Here is a 24,128-nt window from a genome sequence, read left to right as displayed (position 1 = left end):
GTTAAAGGGTCACCACAGGAAAGAGGGATGGTTCACTCGAGCAGCAACTGTGAGCGGCGACCTCAGGGGTGCGCTTGTGATCTCGGATAAGCCTGCTGTCTCGGCTTGAATTTCCGCTGACATGCTTTATTTTCCCACCCGGCAGTCTTACCGAAAACCGCCTTGCTCCAAAGACCACCCGTATTCGCCTACATGAAAGTTCTGAAGCCGTACTCGCGATTAGACTATAAGCTCTTACCTGGAGCTGTCCTTCATGAAATTATTGATGAAAAATAAACATTTTTAATAATATTATTATTATTATTAGTAGTAGTAGTAGTAGTAGTAGTAGTTGTAGTAGTAGTAGTAGTAGTAGTAGTAGTAGTAGTAGTAGTAGTGGTAGTAGTAGTAATATTAATTTGCGTCTAGTGTTACTTCGAGTAAGATGACAATTTCTTGTTTCACCCTTTCGGCTAACATGCCATTCTTTTCACTAAATTTAAGGCGTTGCTGAAAAAGAATGGAAATCTGAGCGAGTTGGTATGCGTTCATCTGATAGCAGCCTTCTCCTCTTCCCCTGTATGACCTGAAAATTGAATCTGCTTTCACTTTTTTCAATGCAGGCGTTGGGTCGTGCAGAAGTAAATTGTTTCGAAACATTTCTGCAAACCACCAATCATTGAAATCATTTGTAAGGCTACTGGTTACGTTGTCAGGAAGAATTTTCTTTTGTATGTCTAGCCCTGTCATTTCTGTGATTATTTTTTTTGTTTGCTTTGTATTGCAAATCACGCATCAACTGAGGGACCTACTTTGTAAGAATAACATAATTTGCCCGGAACAGCACGGTTTTGTCTCAGAAAGATGCCCATCAACTGCTGTGCTGCCTTTACCTCAAATCATCAGCTCGGCATTCAGCCAACAGAATGTTGTTATTTGAATTTTTATCGGCATTAAAAGGCACTTGATACTGTTTGCCACTTGGCACTGGTGGAAAAACTAAAGTGTTATGGTATTATTGATGATGTGCCTAACTTTGTTTCCAGTTATCTAACATCGCCAAAGCAGAAGGAACTAAGTAACGTTCGTCGATCTCAACCGAGGACTGTTACATGTGGTGTACCGCAAGAAACCGTATCGGGTCTCGTTTTATTTGCCTTGCTTGTCAATGATTTTTCGTGAGGACTGCAGTCGTGTGGAGCTTTATTATATGCTGATGCTGCGGCAATATATTCACAGGTAGCTCAGTTGAAGCCTTAGAAAGTGTTTTTTTTTTCAATTAGCTTCTCTTTATTTCAACATGGTTTCTTGACAATCGATTGCTACTATATACAGAAACAAAATATATTTTTTGTTGGTCAAGAATGAAAAGTCTGAACTGCGCTTCAGTTGACGTATCACCGAACAATCAATCGATTTATTGTGTTTCGACTAATAAATATCTAGATAATACAATTCACGGTAACCTTAACTGGAGAGAGCAAACCAACATTGCTTGCAAAAGGTTGTCTTTCAGTTGCTACACTCTCATACGAGCACGTCAATATTTGGCTTTCATGCGGACATTATTTTTCTGTCCATTTGATTTCCACCTCCGTTATTCTTGTGAGTGTTGAAGCTAAACGTGCATGACATCGCTCATTCCTCTCAAGCAATACAAAACGAGTTGTGCGTCTGATTACTTCGTCCCCGTTGCGTTATCCATCGAGTACTCTACTTCAGAGACTGCGTATACTTCCATTTACAGACGCACGCGGCAGCAATATTGCCTGTTTAGTAAACAAATTATTAAACACAAACACGCCTCTTCCCTAAGCCATTTTCACGCTTCCGTCACTGAATAGGCGACATGCTAGCATTGGTAATCTTAACCTTCTTCATGTTCAAGTGTATACGATGGAAAACTAATCCAAGTTTCTGGTGCCAAGCTTTGGAACACTCTGCTTTTAAAAATACCATGCTCTAGAAGTTTTGAAGTTTCCTACAAACGATACTACGTTGCTAAGAACATACTCTCTTGAGAACTTAGGCATTCCTATAAATGTTCTCAGAAGTGTTTGCTGTATAATGTGACCTTTATTTTTTTCTTGTTCCTTTCCTTGTATGGTACTAGATTGCTCAAGCATGATGCTGTCACAATTGAATTGTTAATTTTTTCTAAGAGAGTGCTATTATATTTTTCTGTTACAAGCTTTCTGTACTGGACCCTTCACTAGCCGCTTAGGCTATGGGTACAGATATTTCTGTGCACATTTTTTTATTATATTGCAATGCAATTCTTTTTTTGATTTCACTTGATTTTAGAAACGATGCAATATTTCATAAGTCGTATATGTGCAAGCCATCGTATGACGCCATGAATACCTAAAGAAATTGTGACATCGCACACCACTCCGTAATTAGTAAGATTGCGAGTTTTAGGCAGAAGGCACTCCGAAACCACGTGAAGGGCGGAAATTGTTCAGTGCCGGAAATCCAAGAGGTAGCGCAAAAAAACCTTGTTTGCAGAAAACTTTTGGGAGTGGCTAGCATTCCTACAATAGACTTAAGAGACAAGTAAAAATAAAAAGGGTATACAAAAACGGTATTGTACTATATTATATAATTCATATCGAGGTTACAACTGTCCTTCGACTGCGGCTTCTAAATGTTTCGTCCTTTGTTGTTTTTCCCGATGAAGAAACGCACTGTTCTCTGTCTTTGATAAATAATACATATATTCAATGTGTTTGCTGTCTAGGCATTGCGAGATAGTTGATTTATTGTGCTTCCTACATGTGAGAGACTTTCCAACCCAGGGTAAAACCTCAAGCCACAGCAACTGCATGGCACAGGGACGCGCCCCCAGCTGGCGTAAGGACAGGGGTGGACCTTGATATTCCCCAGGACCTCGATTCCACGGCCATCTCACAAGTGGCACCAATGGAAAATACAAGCGGCAGTTATGGCACACACTTGGTTGCCAGGTGCAGTGAATATTTTAGCATTTATCGGTGCATTAGCACTCTCCATGATGTAAGCATTGGCTTTCGCTAAAAGAAATTTTTATAGATGACAAGGATTTAAAAATAACCGCAGCTAACGAGCCGCTTTGACGAAACGTAGTTCTGTGAGGGCGAGGAGCCTCAAAAAGGCTGAAGTGTGGGTGTCTAGGAAGAGGAAAGAATGTTGAACAAACCAGTTTAAAACTGCCATCTGAAAAAATGCATTTTCCATAATTCATACAGAAATCATTTCTGAAGCTGACCGATGGTGCTTCACGCTTGATATGAGGACGTGGTTGTCTGATTCTTTGTAATATTGGGGCGATAGCTTTTAATGGCGCACTCACGGTGAACTAAATTCATTCGTGCCCTTGAATAATGTGAACTGTGGGCTCTAGCGAAACGGGACCGTCGCGTTTCGCTAGCGTAGAGTCGCTGTGCAGTGCTCGGCCACTCGTGCAAGAAGAGAGATGCGTGATTGTCTATTCGTAGGCATGCTCTGGCAGGATGACACAACGTTTCTCACCTGAAGAGGTTCACGCACGGCGCACCACTGCTCTTTCGGCGCACACAATACGTTTAGTTGCGGTATATCTGACAATCAGGTCTGGCGACTGGACAATATATCTCTGAAACTACGCGAGATATCTGATTTTTAAGAAAATTGCTTATCACGAAGTGTCACGTAGAACAACCTATTTTAATAAACAGCCATCATAAATATGACAACAAAAATTATTCTTGTTCATTAGTCTTCTTAAGTGATCTAATCAGTGGGGAATTATTTGTCCACCTCGGTCCGAAAATTGGCTGTTAAACAACCAGTACTTAACTATGGCAGTTCTCTAAGAAAGAACCTGTGTTGCTTAAAAAAACCGCCCTGCCTACTTACACACGCACCTATGAAAAATTTGAGGATGCTTAAGCTTAACCTTCAAGGTAGCCATATCTCGTCTCGAGTGCGTTCAAAGTAACTTGTGTCGGTCAAGCTTCCGCATACGACTGCATTCTGTGTAATGGGTAGCATGATTTAAACCATGCGCAATTGACCGCATCTTTTTGAGCTTGCTATGCACCTACTATGTGGCCTTAAGAGAAAAGACGCAGTAACGTGTGTACCTTCTGTAGTGGGTGACTCGCTTCAATCCATAAATTCTTGGTAATCGCATTTTCTGACGCCCGATCAAAATGTACGCTTGTACAACACATTATTACTGCGAAATTACATACTGCGTTGGTGATCATACATGCAAGATGCGTGCCTTTGTGACGCATGTAAGTTACTTTCACTGCATTTTCAAACAAAGTAAGGTATTCCCACATAAAATCTAAGCACGTGGGTGGCTTTGGTAGAACTCCTGCTTGCCACGCTAATGACCCGTGTTCAATTCTCACTCGTACTGAAAATGTTTCATTTATTTTGTCTGCATATATCTCTGTTTTTTGTTCACACACTGAACGAACGGTTTTAGCAATGATTTTTTGCTCACAACCAACGATGTTGATGCCGGTACCAGATTTTGCGTAATGAGCTCTTTAACGCCATCTTCTCACAACTTACTGAGCCATGTACCCCTTCTTCTCGGCTACGTTATTGCTGCGCAATGTAGCTGAGTATATCTTCACAGCTCCGTCCATGAACACTTGAAACAAAACCTGCCACAGACACAAAATGTCTCCACTCTTCCTTATCTTTACCCATTTTCTCCCGCTAAACAGTTCCACACATCCTACCGTCCACCCATTCATCTTTTCCTCAGTCCATTCATTCATCCATCCATTCGCACGCCCGTCCATTAATCCGTCCATCCATCTAGACATCCAATCATCCGTCAGTCCCTCCGTCCATCCGTTCACCCATCCTTCCGTTCACTATTCATTCTTGCACCGTTCATTCGTCTATCCATCCATCCGTTCTCCATCTATGCACGTCTTGGTGCTCTATTGGTCGTTCTCTGAAGTTGAAACGTATCAAAATTTGCGTCATGAAACCCCTTCAGTCACGTGCAGCCCATACCCGTAAGCGAAGGCTCAGAGAATTACTTTATTCGACACAGGTGATTTTAGAGCTTTAAAAACCTGAAGCTACCGGCGAGCAAAAGTTTCAGTAAGCATTACGTGATCACGTTTGGAGCTTGTGTGACAAAAATGCGAGATTGACGTTGGTAGCATTGTCCGTGAGGGAAACTTTGAAGAGACAGAAAGATAAAAAATCAGTTTTTAAAGTCGCAAACGCACCTATAGGCATTCTGCATGGCAGTCAAATACTTATGCACAGAGCTACGCCAGTGACTGAAACTGCTTACGAAAGTACCCATAAAAGTTATAGTGCGACTACATCAACTTTAGTTGCCGGGTTTGATTTCTGCATTTGCAGAAATTATTAAACACTACATATTAGTTCCTACCACTCACCAAGCTATAGTCAATCCTTTGTCGACGCGTGAGAATACGGTATGAGACGCTTTATATGATGTGCACCTCATCACACTGTAGCATGCAGTTCATTTCGACAAAAATCATATAAGTGTCCTAAGCTGAGTACCGACTTACCGTGTGACCACAGGATGTCCTTTGGACATCAGCTTAGTGAACTTACCTTGCTAAGCGACGATCAACACAATAGCAAAGAGGAGGACAAGGGGGAAAGGGCAGCCCCATCTTCTGAATTTGTTCAGTCTTCAGGTATGTTGAATATGGGCAAAAAAGTCGTTCTCACTTGGAATGCTTCACCCAAAGCAATAACTAAGATTTTATTTCGGCCACTAGTCGCAGGCGGCTTCGCATGGCATGAACTCCCAAACACAGAGAGATGAGTCAAGTTTTTCGCGTTTTGTTGTCTTTTATCATTCATATATATCTCCAAATTATCCGATGACTTTCTGTTGACTGCAGTGGTGCTCCTCGGAAAAACTCTGCAGCCAGTGGAGCAGGTAAGTTGATCACAGGTTTGTAAATGTTTTATTCGGTTTCGTTAGACCTGTTTAAAAAGCTTATTAGAGCTTCGAGAAATCGTGGTTCCTAAATTATTTAGATGTCGCAATTCGAAGCTCTAGCACTCTTGTGTATAGTTTCCGACCACGGACATGAATGATGATGATATCTCGGGTATAACGTCCAATGAGTACAATAGGAATATCAGAGACGCCGTTGTGGAGGGCTTCGGAAATTTCTACCTCTTGGGTTTTTTTAAACTGTATCTAAATCTAACTTCACGGGCCTTAAACACTTTCGCCTGCGCGTAAATAAAGGCCGCCGCAGCCAGGGACAACATAGTTTATTACGCTGCGATAGAAATGTGAATACTGCAGAAGGTTTACTTTTAGGGGTATTTTGAGGGAGAAACGTAGACAGAACTATTCTGAACGGCATTGAGATAAATTCTCTTTCTCCGGGTCTCGCAGTCGTATCGTTTTACGGCACATTGAAATTTTCATTTTAATATTTTGAACATTATTTACAAACACACGTTCAGGGCGAAGATGTTTTTTGCCACCTTCACGCGTAATTCAAGCGGCATTGGGTTTTACATATGGCTGAAGCCAACAAACAACAGCATCGTTAGACGAAAGTTGGAGTGCGCAGAGAAAATCCATACAAGATGAGGGGCGCTTGACTTGAAATTCACCTTTAATTGAAGCAAAAATCTTGATATACCCATGCATCAAGTACGTGCACATGCACACGTCATTTCCCAAAAGGCTGCGTGTGTCGTTCTTAGATTATCAAATTCCCAGGAAGTTTAAAGTTTTATTTCACCACAGTGTTACACCATACAATGTGTGATGTGGAATGCGGGAAAAAAGCTGGAATGAAAAAACGCACGAGCTGTCAAATGAACGCAATTACATATACGCTGCATGAAAGGTCACTTAATTTTGTTGCAATGCAGATGATGCGCAGCTGACAATCTTAATCTTTGTTTTCTTTATCAGGTATTTTTGATGACATCGCAATCTGTTTTTGTTTACCTTTTTTATTTGTTACTGCAGGATCATTTCTTGATACTCGTGCTGTGGTGTCTTTTTCATGCATCCATATGCGTGGTGATGATTCATAAAAAGGTGACAGTGTGTGGCTGTCCTTGAAAACAAAGCTAGCAGCAGCTCCGGGCAAATAAAGTAACATAAAAAAGCAAAGCAAGTTTTGCAATAGGGGGGGGGGGGTAATACTGAGGTGTCGAGAATACTACTTGGTGATAAATCTTGCCGCTCTATTTTGTATTGAATCTAGTTCACTGATGAGATATGATTGATGAGGGTTCCTTATGATGGATGCATATTCAATATTTGAATGGACAAGTGAAATGTAAGCTAGCATTTTAGTGTTAGAGTTCGCAAGTACAGGTTTGTTTCAATAAATTTAAGGGTTTTTGACGTCATACTAGCTAAGAGACCAATGTGCTCATCCTATGATAGGTCAGATAATAAATAAATTTTGAGGTATTTAAACATGGATACAATTAATAGGGAAACTTTGAATTGCATATAGGTTCAGTTTTGTTTTTTGTGTTCTGTTCTGTTTTGGCTTTAATTATTGTGTTTTATTTGTTATTATTATTATTATTATTATTATTATTATTATTATTATTAAAAATCTCGTGTTTAGTGTGCACGGACAATGCATCGTACACAGGCCTCTACTTTTATGCTTCCATCTGAATGCAACCACCGTCGTTGGGGCCGAGTGTGCAAGCTTCGGGACAGGAAAAGAACGTCAAAACACAGTTGGCCTTGCCCGAAAACGCAAAGCTGCACTCAGAATTCGCATTAAACAGTATGATAATCATGTTCTCAGGCTCATGGCAATATTTGAGCCTGAGATCGCTTGGGTATTTTAGCTGTTTTGTCTGAAGTGTCAATGCTGTTCAACTTTTTAACACGGATACTCGGATCTGCCGTAATCGGTGCTCTGCTTGGCGCTTCCAATATCATATCTTTAAGTACGAGCTATTACTGGTAGCAATGCACAAAGCACATATTCATGAAAAGTGATGACTTACACGCGATATCTTCAACGAGGCCTGAAAGTGCGCTGGAGGAAGAAGGACCCACCACCCCCTTTGAAACTCACGCACATGTTGAGTTTTAATTGAGTTCACGTATAGGCGATATGTATGAGTATATATACATATACATACATTTATGTATGAGTATACATAATTAGTATGAACGTGAGACAATGCGAGGTTGATAGTAATGCTGAGGTTGAGTAGACTGGACTACAGGTAGACAAAAAATATGGAGCTCACCCAGACACGTTCGGGAAACATACGTCAAACTGGGGCAAACTCGGATCCATACTCGTTTTCCTCAACTGGACTCACTTAGAGACTCAGACTTGCTAAAAATTTTCTTAATTGGATTTGGACTCTCCGAAATATTACTCACCTGCACTCACTGTTACAGTGTGTCAGCTCAATATGATTCGGAGGGAGTATTAGCGAGTCTAGTCACGAATGAGTTTGCCGTTCTATGGCAACGATAGCCTGTTTTCATGCCATCTACTGGCGAGCAAAACAACCAATAATTATTGATTTGCGTAGAGCTTTCTACGCATATCACTCTGGTTCTGCGGTCGATCAGCCACCATGCCAATGAGCGTAGCAAACAAATTTTCCTAGGCTTTAGACTTGCGAGCTTAGAATGCAATTGCGGATCAATATATTTGGTTTTGTTTCGAATAAAAAAAAAGCGGGCACTTGTGAACTTCGTGAGCCAATTTAAATTGGTGAGCATAAGAAATCAAAGCTGTGAAGCACAAGTGCTGACCATATGTTCCTACTAATCCCTTGACACAGAGGACTCAAGCTACAAGAAGCCAAAAGAAGCAAAAAAACAAAGCTTAGAGAACATTGTCTTTTATTCATCATTCCTATTTTCGCTAAAGCACCATGCGTTGCAGCACTCTCAGGCGCCGGTGTGCACTCTATAGGGCATTTGTGGGGAAACTCTACTGTGAGAAGGAACCGGCCGCAAGACTTCAACCACCTCGACTACTATTGTGCAAGTTTTCTCACTGTAGTAGGGGCAAAAAGATGCTCTAGGCAGTTTGAGGAGCTCTTGGCTTCTGTTCTCCGTGGTGGCAGCTGGTGGAAGAGATGGCAAAAGACGTGCTTGAGCCAATATTCACGATGACATCAACAATGACTAACAGTTACACACTAAAATTGAAAACAAGTAAAAGATACGTATATTGTGCGGTACATGAATGGAGGGGCACGTGAGGAAAGAATCTCTTTCATACAAAGCGAACTGATTACATGCTCAAGCCCACTCTCCGCAAAGGCAGTTATATTTCTAGAAAAAAGAAAAAAAACACAACAAGGAAGTGAGAGTGAAACAGTGAAGCTTGTTGACTCCACGCTATGTGTGCACGCAAGCTTCGCCAAAATGACGCCCCTCTAGCTATGAATGACATGCGTAGTAATGAAAGGTACAAAGTATGCGCAGCCCGGAACGCTATATTACCACCGGTACTGCTATATAACATTGATGTTTTTATTGACAATCACATCACCCGGTTACCACGGTAGCGCTTGGTGCACCTGGTTCTGGTAATCCACTTGATGTCGAGAAGGTTACCATCCGCTGCGAATGAAACGTTGAGAATATCTTTTTTATCGCAGTCCACTCGTTTCGAAGATGGAAGTGTGGGTAACATTGCGCGAAAAGCACGAAAGCGTTGCTTGAAGACACCTTTACATCCCCCCACATGAAATGAAATCTTTATTGAAGGTGAGACGACAGGACAGAAGACAACAAGTAGTCAATCATCAGTGACTCTAATTAGAGGTGTGCATGGGCTTCGGATAGTCCTTAAGCAAAATCGCGACCCGCTGTATGGGCCGCTTCAGCCGGGTCGACGTTTTCTGATGTCGGACTTGGGTGGGACTATGGTTTATTGTTTTTTGCTGGATGGGCAATGTCAAATTCAACGCCCAAAACAGGCCCGAAATGTAGGCGAGCAGGAACTGTTTTCAAACGCTTAAGACCTCTTTGAGGACTCTGTCCTCTTTTCTTGTTTCTCTGTTTTTAAGACAATTTAAACGCAAAAGGATAGGGTGAAGTTGCACAATATGACCTTTGTGATTATTTATGGAAGACATATTTTCCTCTCCAAAGTTCCAGGTGCTAAACTTCTGCTAGAACAAATGGTCTGAGTTTTGTAATCTTGTCGTGCTTCTGAAAAATATTTTGACAGTTGCGGCTACCAGTGAGAGAAGGAAACAGACCTTCATTTGGGCGGGACGTAGTGTGCAGGAGCACCGCACTTTCCTGACGCCACAATCACCAGACAGCTTATTTTTCGCACACATTTTAATCCTTGCAAATGGTGAGTGTCACGCGGCGTGCGCCTGGGGCTCACTTTGACAAGTGGAATAAAATGCCACGATTTGGGAAAACATCTTGTTTCTACCGCAAACCTTCATAACGGTATGCCAATTAGGCGGGGGCAGGGCTCTTATTTGTGTACGTTGGACCGGGCCGAGAGGGAGCGCAGTCCACTAGCTCTAGGCTCGGGTGGGTCTTTGGTGCAGTGACAGGGCCCGGGCTTGGTTCTGCTCTAAACGTCGGCCCATGCACAGCTCTAATCCTTACATCAGTTTAGTATGAAGTATTATGTTACCGGACCCTTCTGTGCTTTCCTCATAGACTATTTTCCGGAGCAGCGAGTGGGCGCTGCCACGTTTGAACATGTCATCTAATAGATCTTTCCTTTCCGCTTCCCATTCAGCGTCAGGCTCACCACCGACGCAGGCGAGTTTGCCGCCGACGTTGTTGAGAAGGCGAGCAAAGCCAGTGCAGCAGTTTCTGTCTTTATGTATCCATCACATTTTGGTCACCCCGCCACAGCTCGAACTGCTCTTTTAGGTCTCACCATTGTCAATCATACATCGTTACCCGGCACCGCAACGGGCTGTGAAAACTGCTCACGAGACATATTTACTTCCAACGCTCGCACGCATCTGTATACGCACCACATGCTTCTCGCCGTAGGGCACTGCTGCTGGTGGTAGTAGTTCGAAGAGAGGACACCTAATTTTTGTTAGCCACAAGGCGACACAGTGCAGTGCCTTAGGCTGCAAGCCAATGAACGTCACACGTCGCATCATGGCCGCGCTGCCGAGGAGAGAGCCACCGAGATTTGGTGCAGGAGCGCCATCTAGTTTTGCTTAGAAAGCTACCTGCAAAAAAGCGTCTATAGTCATATCTACGCACGTCAGTCCGATCCGTCTAAGGCATAAAAATAGGTGAACGAATAGACAGGGTAAAATGTTATATAGCAATTGCTTTTACCGCGCATGGTCACCGAGAGGAGTAGATAATAGCTGTCTGCTTTCGGCCAGTTTGCATACATACCAGCTATCCGCCTCTTGGCCCTAGAAATCTCTAGGTACGCACCCCGACGTACTTCCTGGGCATAGTGGAATGTCCATTATGGTAAACTCAGAGAAATAATAAAAAATCAAGAAAGTTCATTTCCAACAGTTGTTGAAGGCACCCTAGGCGAAAAACGGTGAAAAAAGCAGCTTGAAAGCGCCTGGGAGCCCGCAAGGCAGTGTTGACTTAGAGCTTCGTCTATATAACGAACAAAACTCGAAAATACTGAAAAACGGACACGTTTTAGGATGCGAAAACAAATGTACTTCATGTATATGCATTGTACTGACAGTAAGATACTGACGTTGTGTAGTAAATTCAAAAATGCTTGCTTTTAACATTCCTATATTTCTACATAAATTCATAGCACATAACTTAGAAGCTTTTTTACATCATACAGTGAACGCAATGCGGTACAAGCCGACAGTTTTGTTTAGTGAAATTCAGATGTGTAATGAACACCCAACTTTCTTATCAATGCTGCTGAAATGAATATGCTCTTTTGATAGTTTTTCAAGTGATTTGATCCTATAAAAGTGAGTGATTGTTAGCCGTAAGTTGTGCACCATCGCGGTACCAATCGTTTCTCGTGGCATATGGCTCTAGGAACGCCTACTTGTGTTTTGAAACTGCAGAGACTTCTAAATAACCTCTTAGTAGTATCATATGAGAAGAATAACGGTTATAATAGGCGGCACTGACAAAGTGACGTTTTTTATCTGATAGTAAAAAAGGTTGTCGTGTGGGATGAGTATAGGAATCGTTAGTGACGCATCGCCACGCTTTCTTCTGTAGCATGAAGATTCTGCGCAGATTTGTCAGCGTTGTTGCTCCCTGCACACGTGTGCAAAACTTTACACGAGTGCTGAAAAGTGCATTATATCTTCATTTGGACATTTAGGGGATAAAAATGGTGGAACCATGATAGCACTTGCGTAGCTGAAGACAGCGCTATTGCGAGATTGTCAATGTGAGTCGTCCAAGTGATGTCAGCAGAAAGGATGACGCCTAGCAATTTCCGCGTTTCTACTAGCTCAATCGGACTCCCACCTAGACAGAAGTCTGCTGGCATGTGAACAAGTTTGTTTCTGGCTTTAAATAGAATCGCTTTAATTTTTTAGATTGGACTTTCAAAAACTTATTGCTCGACCAATGCGAAAGATCTGATTGTGCTTTTCGAGACTTCGTAAAAACTTCATCTATATAATGACCGGTTAAGAAGAGAATTGTGTCATCTTTGTACACTAAAATCAATTATCATTGTTTGTTTAAGTCACAGTGTTTACATATACATTAAAAATAATGGCCCAGGAGGCTTCCCTGTGGAACACCAGAGGTAATATTTTTAAACGAAGATGGGCAGTTGTCAATTGAAACGCACTGCTGACGATGACTGAAATAGTCATCAAGCAAGAAATCAGCTGCACCTCGTATGCCATACCAATACTATTTTTTTAAAAGAGTGTTTGGTTCAGACAGTCAAAGGCTTTTGTGTATATTGTAAAACCACCAATAGTTGCTTGTATTTTCTGATCCTAATAAAGTTATTTCTTTTTGTGTTAGTAAAGATGTAAACTTTGATTTTCTCTTGCTAAACCCATGCTGACAATTACAATTTATAGTGTGTTTCAAAAAAAAAGTTGTTGAAACGATTAAGAACGACATTTTCAAGGCACTTAGGGAATACTGGAAGTATAGATATGTGCCTAAAAATGTTCACAAGGTTTCTTTCACCACCCTCATAAATAACAGTGAAATTACCATGTTTATAACACTTGGGAAACAACCACATTCGATTGCCAGAATAAATACGTGCATGAGAGGAAAGAAATTATATCAATCACCTACTTCACTGGTATAATCTGTTCATCTTCAATGTATACAGCCCGACTGTCTTTTAGGTACATATATAGTTCACAAACTTAGAGCTGAGTTGTGCGCTGAAAGAAATACTTTGCTGGATAATTTTAGATATTTCGTCATCATTTTGCGAAGAACGCCTTACGGAACGACATAGTTTGTCGGCACCTTTAGCTGCAAACCAAATGCAGCATTCGATCCCCTACAAAAACTTCAAGACGTCCAGCTTCATGCTATTCGACAGCTCCATAAGAGTAAAGGTCAGTGGCGAAGCCAGGGGAGGGGGGAGGGGTGAACTGCAGGCCCATGGCTTTCCCGTGGTTTAAACTGGCACATGGTTTAAACTGGCTTACGGTTCAAACATCACGGAGGTAATTTTTTATTGACAACTGTTTATGTCAACTTCTGCCTGCAAGTGCTCGGCAGCACGGACTTGCTCGTGAAAGGAGGCAGCGCTTCTTTCATTTACCTTCGTGTTGCGCTTGAATAAACACACTCCCGGCCGCCTACACACCTGTTCAGCTCGAGCGAATAAAGTTTGGTGAAGACCTTGCTGTATCAAAATCTTTCTGTTAAATCTTGGAAAAAAGGACATGACCATCAGCTTTTCTGTGGAGTTCAAAAACTCTTGGAGGCCTCCGCATCTGTCGCCATAGTTTATCGGAATCGACTATGACAATGTACCGTACTATAACTTCGTTGGGGGTATATTAGGTGAAAAGTGTGCTCATCGAAGATGAAGCTGATGTTATTTTGTGCAGTGGTTCTAAAGGTTTTTGCATGCATGCTGTCAAATCGCTTCTGTGCCCGTCAGGTCCACTTGCATGTCGATGCCGCCCTGTGGTATCGCCATAGGTCTATTTTTCATAGTGAGGACTGTTGGGGTTAACGCACGAGGTTCCCCACTGCCCGAGTGATTAAATTTGGAGGCCTCGAGTTCACAACCGCCTCCACTTCTGTTAGCACAATAGCGCGCTTTTCAAAGTCAAGTCAAGCTTGGCCGAGCACGTTTATCAGTAGAAGCTTGATAGCCCAGACGAGGTGCTCTCACCATCCGCCCAATCATTGAGTGCTGAAAAGTAAAAATTAAGGAAGATAGGTTAAGTTTGAAGTTCTGTCGGCAAAATCTAAAATCAAAATTTTCAATGATAATGAAGGCGGTGAGCATAAGATACAGGAAGTCACGCTAGAAATAGTAGATAAATGCAAATGCTTGGGCATATGGATAAACAACAGGTCTCATAACCTAAAGAAAAGGTCTCATAACCTAACGAAATATAAGTAATCACTAAAGGCAACATGAATGCAGCCCTAATGAAAAATAGGGCACTGTGGAACTACAATAGATACGACGTATTGTGAGTGGTTTGGAAAGATGTCATTGTCCCGGAATGGACGCTCGGCAATGCAGTCTTGTACATGAGATCAAAGGTTCAAGCAAGATTTAAAATTAAACAACATGGCATAGGTAGACTTGCTTCAGGAGCACACGGGAATATCTTAAATCAAGAGGTACAGGGCGACATGGGATGGACATCGTTGGCGTGAAGAGAAGCTAGCAGGAAGATAGAATTTGAGCAGAGATGGAGAAAAATGGATTTCAGTAAAGCCTTCAATAGGGTGCCTTACGGAAAATAATATACAAACTTGAGTGCATTGGTCTCCCCTTCAAATATTATATCATAGATCCAGGCACAGGCAACAGTTCGTAGAAATTAATCAATGCTCGTCCGTTGCGCGCCATGTAACCTCGGGCGTGCCGCAAGGCAGCGTACTGGGACCACTCTTATTCCTGATCTATATAAATGATATCTCGGAAAAACTCCCTAGTGACGTGCATGTAACTTTATTTGTGGATGTCTGTGTCATATTCAAAGAAGTTACCTCGCAGAATGATCACCAAAGCTTGCAGCAATCAGTCACAGCTATTTCAGAGTGGAGTAGACTTTGGGGAATGGAAATAAATGTACAAAAAACAGTTTTGATAAACGTAACAAGAAAAAAAGAAGCTATCATATTTTCTTACGTTCTTAACGACACCATAATCACCAAGGTTGACCAGTATAAATACTTAGGTGCCACGTTTAAAAACAAACTTACTTGGTGAGATCATATATCCCTTACATGCTCTTCGGCCTTGCGCAAATTGTGGTTTTTGAAAAAAAAAAGCTTAGCAAAGCTGCGGCGAGTAGAAAGCTTTTGGCATACAACGCAATTATGTGCTCTAAACTTGAATATGCAGCGGTTATATGGGATGCTCACACCAAAAAAGACATCATGAATTTGGAGCGCGTGCAGATGAAGGCTGTTAGATTTATTTTTAGAAAATACAAAAGAGAACATTCCCCTTCACTTCTAATGCTTACCAAAAATATAGGTTCACTAGAACGTCGCCGTAAACTTAGTTGCCTACAGTTCCTGCACAACATAATAAAAGGGAAAATTGGCTTTCAGCAGCCTCACTTTTTAGTACCACTAAACACATGGTCGACTAGACACAGACACAGCTTTTCTCTCACGCCTATATTCCCAAAACCAAATCTCACATGAACAGTTTTTTTTTCGCGCATCATAAAAGAATGAAACTTTTTATCTGTTCACGTCATACAATCGGAAAACATTACGAAAGAATTCGAAAACCACTTCTCGCAATATTTAGTCTATATTTGATCAGTGTTTAAACATTTCTTCTCAATTGGGTCGAGAATCCCATGCTGTGTGTAAAGCTTTGCTACTGTCTTAGGATTTTGCGTTGCTATCACTTGTGTAAATTGTTTTGCGAAGCAAGCGTCTTGCACTGTACGTTTTTCATCATACATTGTTAATATTTTTGTGAATGCCTTGTCATTGTATTATTGTGTTATGCCCCTCCTGCATGGGCCAGCATATTAGCCTGCAGTATCGATAAATAAATAAATAAATGAATAAATAAGTACGAGATGAGCGGTGGGCTATGAAAGTTTTCTACAACCTTTCAATGAAGAATGTTGATATTAAATACATGAAACTAAGTCGAACCTTTCAAGTAAGTAAATAAACAGCGGCAAGATACCAAGCCAAAAAAAAAAACATCGGTTAAGCAGAAGGTTAAAATAGCAGAGAAGGACATCTGGAAGATTGGAATTGCAATTTTTGTAATCCTAACATGAGTAGTTTCTGTTGCACCGTGTTCTATGCACATGCGTAAAAGAACATGTATCTTCTTTAAATAACTTTCTGACTATAAATCTTCAGTTGTCAGAGCAAGCGTTGTCCTTGTCACTCTCTTCTGTCCGTTTTTTTTCAGTGCGCTTCAACAAAATTTTCAATTTGGAATGCCTTTACCACGTATCATGTTCTGAACGCAAGCATAAAGAAGAACAAGTTGATGACATGCTCGCACCAACATTATCAGGCATTCAGCATGCCCATGCACTTCTCTTATTTTACTAGTGAAAAAAAAAGAAAAGATGGTTCAGTGGGATTCTGCGCTGACTATAGAGTGGTGAACATAATTACCCGTATGGACGTTAATCATATGCCTCGGATCGACGACGCTCTGAATACATTACAAAATGCCGAGTACGTTTCAAGTCTTGTCTTTCGATGTGGTTATTAGCAGATCCCTATGCCGGAGTTCGATAAAGAGAAGACTGCCTTTGCCACACCTGATAGACTTTTAGAATTCAATTTATTGCCTTTTGGCCTATGTAACGCCCCTGGCAAATTTGAACTCAAGATATATACGATACTGAGGGGCTTAAATTAGAAGACCCGTCTTTGCTATCTAGGCGACATCACCATCTTTTTATCCAGCTTCTCATCGCATCTGGAATGACTAGACGAAGTTATAACGCGTCTAGGTAAGGCTGGTCTCCAGCTCAACATTGAGAAATGTCAGTTTGCCAGTCGTAGCATCAAGATTTTAGGTCACGTTATCAGCAAACATTGCATTGAGCACGATCCCGACAAGGTTGCTACGGTACTTCTATTTCCTACACCAACGACATCCAAAGACCTTCGCAGCTTCCTTGGCTTAGCTTAGTACTTCCGCCGCTTTGTGCGCGATTTCACCACTATCACTGCTCCACTGCACAAACTCCTGTATGACTACAATGTCACATAAGGGTCAGGTCGGCAACACAAAGATGCCAACGCTTTGTCACTCTGCACACTTTTGCCAAGTGCCCAACTTTCACCTTCCATCTGTTCATCACTGACCAGTCAGGCGACCGAGATACGGTTGTTGGTACGAAAGCGTTTGTTGCCTCGGTGGACCTTCTTTCATCCACAGATTTCGCATCAATTCACGTGCAGATCCGGACTAACGCACTATCATCGATCGGCTCTCTAGCTTATCCAGAGCTCCAAACAGCCAGTTAAAACGGCAGCTTGCACGCTTCAAACTCCATGATAGAAGTATATGCCGCCAAATTTATCATTATCTCGGTGACCAATAGCTTCCGGTTGTCCATTGCTCTCTTCATCTTCAGGTTTGACAAGCTTTTCCTGGTGACGTGACAGCTGGCAACTTACGCTTTCACAAGACGTACGACCGCATCAAGACTCGCTGTTTTTGGCCTGGCCTTTGCACTTATGTGGCCAAGCATGTCGGTTTATGTGCGTCGTGCCTGCACCAAAAACGTACCACATCTATTACAGCGGAGCCGTCGCAACCTTTTCCGTGTCCGTCCACACCCTTTGAAATCATGGGCATCGATTTATACGGACCACTTCCTAGTACTGCCACCGGTCACTGTTGGGTTGTTACTGCCATTGACCACCTTACTCGCTAGGTTAAGACGGAAGCTCTTCTCTCTGGTACTACCTCTGAATTCGCCGATATTATCCTGCGTGCCATAATTTGGCGCCATGGCATCGCGCGCGTGATCCTTCGCGATCGTGGCAAGACATTTCTTTCCCAAGTCCTTGCTGAAGTCTTCCAAGCATCTAACACCATCCACAAGACCACATCAGCCTAGCAACCGCAAACGAATTGTCTTACAGTGCGTTTTTACCGAAATGTGTCCTACATGATCTCTATTTATATTCAACGAGATCATAAAAACTGGTACATTACACTTCCGTTTGTTATAATCGCATGCAATACGGTCATGCAACATATAGCGAAATATAGCCCATTTTTTTATCGTGTATGGCCGTTCACCGACTTTCATTCTATACACCACCTTTTTGTCCACGTCCCATGCTCCATCTTCATCTCTACCAAAAGAGTTCGCTGTTCGCGTTCGCCGTTGCCGTTAAATTGCCCGCGCCAACACCGCTACAATTCACGACAAGAGGAAAGTCGGTATTGATGCGAAATGACGACGGTTTCATGCTGGTGACGAAGTCCTTCTGTGGACACCTGTTCTTGCAACTGGACTCTGTGAAAAAATCCTTGACAGGTATTTCAGACATTACACAGTGCAGAAAGAAACATGTGATGTGAACTCTTGCGTCGCTCCTGTCAGCGCGGTTCCTGATCGTCGTCACCGCAGGACCGAGATCGCTCATATATCTCACTGAAATGATACATTCGGCGTCCCACCCTCTCTAACTTGCTGCCCTCTTTTGCGAAAGGGGGGGGGGGGGCTAGTGTTAGCGCAGACAATTTGCTCTGTCATCTTCTTATCTATACCCAAAAATTACTGTAATCATTATCATTGTTAGACGTGTGGTCTGCGCGGCTATAGCGCCTTTGTTTGAGAATACAACAGTCGTTTTGTTGTACCAGACGTTGTCTCATAATATATTCACTTTAGAAAAACAGGCAGACATACAATATGAAGCCAGTCTGCACGACCTCAACGTAAGCATAGTCTTCTTTTCAACCATGCTCATCTGTGGCGCCCCGTAGCAATATTTCCAATTGACCAGTCCTCACCGCAGTTACCAGCCAGGCCGCAAAACCTTGAACTGTCTTGATAACTGTTACACACACACACACACTTTATATATATATATATATATATATATATATATATATATATATATATATATATATATATATATATATATATATATATATATATATGTACAGGCCAGCAGATCCCGTCGGGACCCCCATCACGTAGTTTGCGACTGCCATTTCACGCACGTGCCACAGCTGCCGACACCGCCTACGACACACACCCCGAAAAAGGCGACGAAGGTTAAGCCGGACCAATAACAACGGCCTGCTGTACCACCACCAACAGCAACGATTGGCCAGAATCAACCACTTAGAAACAGCAAAAATCAGCAGTCAGCATTAGCCAAGAGTAACCAGCAACCCAACAGCAGCCAACAGCAGTCGGCTACAGGCCAGCTTGTCACGGGAGGGACAACGGGAAAGAGCGCCAACCCAAAGCAGGTACGACCTCCGGGTACCTTGCGGTTCTACTGGCCGCGTCTGTGCAAAGTGACATACTGGCTGTGCGAATGGGCAAACACCGTTTGTTTCTGATGAATGAGGCCACAGAACAGGTACAAAATGTCTGAAACTTAGAAAAGTTGTTAAAAAGAAATACGGCACAAACTTCACGCACGTAGTCTCGAAGAATATGTACTGGCAGGTAGCGCTCTGAAAGGGCTGCGCTTGTCGCTAGCACCATCGATGCAGAAAAGATAAATGAAACAGTGAAACAAAATTCTCGGTTACGCCACAAAGGAGCTAACTTAGGCCACCATTTAACGATGTAAACAAACTCAAAACGCAGTGACAGACTAGGAGGAGTTTTTGAGAAATAAGTTTTATCTTCAGGAGTGGGAGGCTAAGTAGATCATCGTATTTGTGCGGAAAAATGTTTACCACAAGTTGCCCTCACTACCGTTTACATAAAAGTACCAATCCAACTCACGTTCATAAAATTTGCCACCCCACCACAATGAACCAAATGTTAGTACCCTTACAGTTAGAGAACTTAGCAAAGATGAACTGAGTGTACTATCAGCCGGACCTAAATCATGCCTTGGCAATAGAAAGTACGGCGAATTTATGCTTCTAAAAGACCTAGAGGTCTTCACACAAAATTTACGATTGGAGGAGTATTTCTTCGATAAACCCCTCCAAAATAACCCAATTTTCGTGGCGTAATTGGACGGCAATGGAATACAGATGCCAACTGAGATCGACACCTGGATCTCTGTATAGACGTGCTTCAGAAAGATGTTATACATGCGTACAAGGTGCACAAACCAAGTATGAATAACATATCAAGGAAAAGAAGAGAGGCACTACTTGCGTTGGGTAACCGCAAAGATCTCGCCATTAAACCTGTGGACCAAAGAGGTGCAATTCTTCTTCTGAATAGAACGGACTACTTTGCGTAAGGGAAGCCAGAACTAAATGACAAGCAATTTTACAAACACCTCGTCTCGAAACCTTCCTCCGAGCTCGAAAAAACTCTTATACCAACCCTAGACGAGTTCCTACGTGAAGGCGCTACTGATTCAAAGCATCAAAAGGCACCTAATTATGGTACACTCAGTGCCACGTTGTTTTTACGTGCTGCCGAAGATTGATAAAGAAGGAAACCCTGGCAGACCCATTGTGTCAGCCACGGGACGTTAACAGGACGTATTTCTAGTTATATTGATTTTTAAACTAAAGGCATACCACCCACACACGAGTCCTTCTTACGTGACACAAACCATTTCCTTCGGGAAGTATCGGATGTAAAAATTTCAGACTGAGCATTCTTTGTAACATTGAATGTTAGTTCATTCTGCACAAATATCCCACATTACAATGATGTAGGGACACTTGTTGAATTGTATGGCACCCACAAGCCTGACGCATATCCAAGCAAAAAATAATATAAATCCTAACGACACTTGTACTCGAATTGAACAGCTTTGAATCTAACAATCAGTACTACCTTCAAATCAGCGTCACGGCAATGAGTACAAGAATGGCCCCTAACTACGCTAAAATATTTATGCACTATATAAAGTCCAAGCAAACCTTTATGTTATAAATGGTACCTAGACGATATATTTATAATTTGGACGCATTCGGGAAACAAGCTGCTCAAATTTATACAGGCATTTCACTAAGTGCACCCAAGCATTTAATTGACACACTTCTACTCCAACACTGAAATAAGGCTCCTTGATGTACTTAATCGAATGGACGATGGTGCGTTGATAACTAGCGTATACAGACAACCTAAGGAGAGGCAACAATACCTGCACTTCAAAAGGTGCTACCAGCGACACTGCAAGACCAGCATTCCCTATTCCCAAGCACACAGATTCTGATGAATCTGCTCCGGCACTGAGGACTTTCACGAAAACAGCACACGTAGGCGCTCCTTTATCAAGAGTACCTGCCAGTTATCATCGATGACGCCATCAAAAAAGAGGTAAATCCAAACCGCCTGACTCTTTTAAAGCACGAGAAAGGTGCTGGCCTTGATCCCAACAAACATTTGGTATTAACTTTCACGAGCGACCCGCCAAACATAAACAAGGTCCTAAAAAACACTTTAACATATTGGAACAGAACTTGCGACTATCAAGAATTTTCACTTCTCCTCCATGGATCGTGTGCAGGTGGCCAAAAAGTATAAATAATAATTTGATAAATTCAAAAATAGGCATGAAACCTCAAACTGGGTGTGGCCGCTGCGGAAAAAGCAGGTGTAAAATATGCAAATACCTGCAGAGAACAATAATGGCGGAAAGCACCCACTAGAAGTTTAAGCACAGGATAAGTGATGCACTAGACCGTGACTCGGACAACGTCATATGCTTTCTGGAATCTGGGGTATTTAACATGCATTACACGGGCTGAACATACACTTCAGTGAGAATTAGATTAAACAACCATCGGGCACAAGTATGTCCACTGCCAGGCCTTGTACTTTCAAAACACAAAATATTAAAGACCACAACTTTGATGGGATCAGAGTTACACTATTGGAAAACAGTGTTCAAACAATCAGAGAACGAGAACAACGGGAATCTTACTTTATCTTCAAATTCAACACAATGGAAAAACAAAATAAATGAACACCCAGGCACTCTGTCAGCATTACGATCACCAGAAGACGCGAATCCTCCTATCTATTCAGTCCTCTGTCCTTGACCTCTCATAGCGATAATAATATTACCCCCCTAACAAAGCTGCAAGTGTATGCATCCGATAATATAAAATTGGTTTGCCGCTTCAAGCATAGTCGGAACGCACAGATGTGCCGGATGTCGTACAGTCTCTTTTTCTCTTCTTTTTCTCTTCTTTCTCTCTCTTGCTTTTTTAACGCACCTTACCTTTTCCTTCACTTACAGGAACCAGTGCATATAAAGAATATAGACAGTGGTGCCACAATTACTGAATTTTTTATAACTTCCGACGCCACCAATATGCACTGGAAGCGCTTAAGCTTTCCCCCCACCAATCAATCGTAAACTTCAAAGATGGAGAAGCCGCCAGAGGATTGCACGGAAGGGGCAATACTAAAACGTTCTTCGCACTGCCCACTTGGGGGAAGAATGGGTGCATGGGAAGGAACATTGACAATGATGGCATGGCACTTTTACGTTCGCTTTACTTTATTGAGAGGCAATAATACCTGCACTTCAAAAGGTGCTACCAGCGACACTGCAAGACCAGCATTCCCTATTCCCAAGCACACAGATTCTGATGAATCTGCTCCCGCACCGAGGACTTTCACGAAAACAGCACTCATCAATGGCCCTTCCTGATCACGTCGTGCTTTTCTTGCTTCTTCTCTTAGATTTTTCAATTTTTTTTGTTTTTTAACATTTCTTTCCTTGTTTTTTTCATATTTTTCTTCTGTCCTCATCTCTCAGGTCTGCAGAAGCTACAAGAAGGCACGATAAATTTGTTTCATACCTATAACCTCACGGCAACCAAAGTTATTCTTCTGCCCCACCACGGTGGTCTAGTGGCTACGGTACTCGGCCGCTGACCCGCAGGTCGCGGGTTCGAGTCGCGGCTGTGGCGGCTGCATTTCCGATGGAGGCGGAAATGTTGTAGGCCCTTGTGCTCAGACTTGGGTGCACGTTAAAGAACCCCAGGTGGTCGAAATCTCCGGAGCCCTCCACTACGGCATCTCTCATAATTTAATGGTGCTTTTGGAACGTTAAACCCCAAACATCAATCAATCTATTCTTATATATATATATATATATATATATATATATATATATATATATATATATATATATATATATATATATATATATATAATATTATATATATATATATATATATAAATATATATATAATATTATTTATATATATATATATATATATATATATATATATATATATATATATATATATATTGCCACGTTCCATTTCCCAAGTTTTTGTTATCGTCCCAAAACACCACACGATTCTCAGCGCAAACCGCGCCTGCAGTTTTCGAGAGGGTTCCGGACTGTAGTAGATCATTTCGATAAGATCACGCCCACTGTGCGAATGGTACAGATTGTTCTGGAACGTACGCCGCCGCCAGCGGTAGCGCTAGAACATTCGACGGCGGGAGTATAAATGCCGACGCGCTTCGCCGCTTGTCAGTTGTTGATCGAAGGCCGACGCTCCGTTCGCCGCTATCAGTCTGAGACTGCTATCTGTGCGAGACTGCTGCTGTAAATGGATTTTCTGTTTCCCGGGCACAGGTTCGCCCAAATAAACAGTTAAATCCCAACAAGAAGTCTCCTGTCTTCGGCCACGTCACGACCCCGTGACATTTGGGCCGCTATCAGTCTGAGACTGCTATCTGTGTGAGACTGCTGCTGTAATTGGACTTTCTGTTTCCCGGGCACAGGTTCGCCCAAATAAACAGTTAAATCCTAACAAGAAGTCTCCTGTCTTTGGCCACGTCACGACCCCGTGACAATATATATATATATATATATATATATATATATATATATATATATATAAATATATATATTTATATATACACACATAGTGTATGTGGGGTGT

At 42.1% G+C, this 24,128-nt stretch overlaps 1 long non-coding RNA gene across 1 annotated transcript; it reads right to left on the bottom strand.

The window, feature by feature from the left end:
• Positions 1–8,807: 8,807 nt before the first annotated feature.
• LOC142817456 (uncharacterized) lies at positions 8,808–21,449 on the bottom strand. Its single transcript, XR_012895243.1, has 3 exons — positions 21,359–21,449; positions 10,945–11,151; positions 8,808–9,051 (listed from the first exon to the last, which is right to left on the bottom strand). It is a non-coding gene; the product is annotated as an uncharacterized LOC142817456 (long non-coding RNA).
• Positions 21,450–24,128: the final 2,679 nt, after the last annotated feature.

This window comes from Rhipicephalus microplus, chromosome 5, assembly GCF_043290135.1.
Source record: "Rhipicephalus microplus isolate Deutch F79 chromosome 5, USDA_Rmic, whole genome shotgun sequence".
NCBI classification, from domain to species: Eukaryota; Metazoa; Arthropoda; class Arachnida; order Ixodida; family Ixodidae; genus Rhipicephalus; species Rhipicephalus microplus.
The sequence above is the reverse complement of the archived record's forward strand: the minus strand, read 5'-3'. Positions and strand labels throughout refer to the sequence as shown.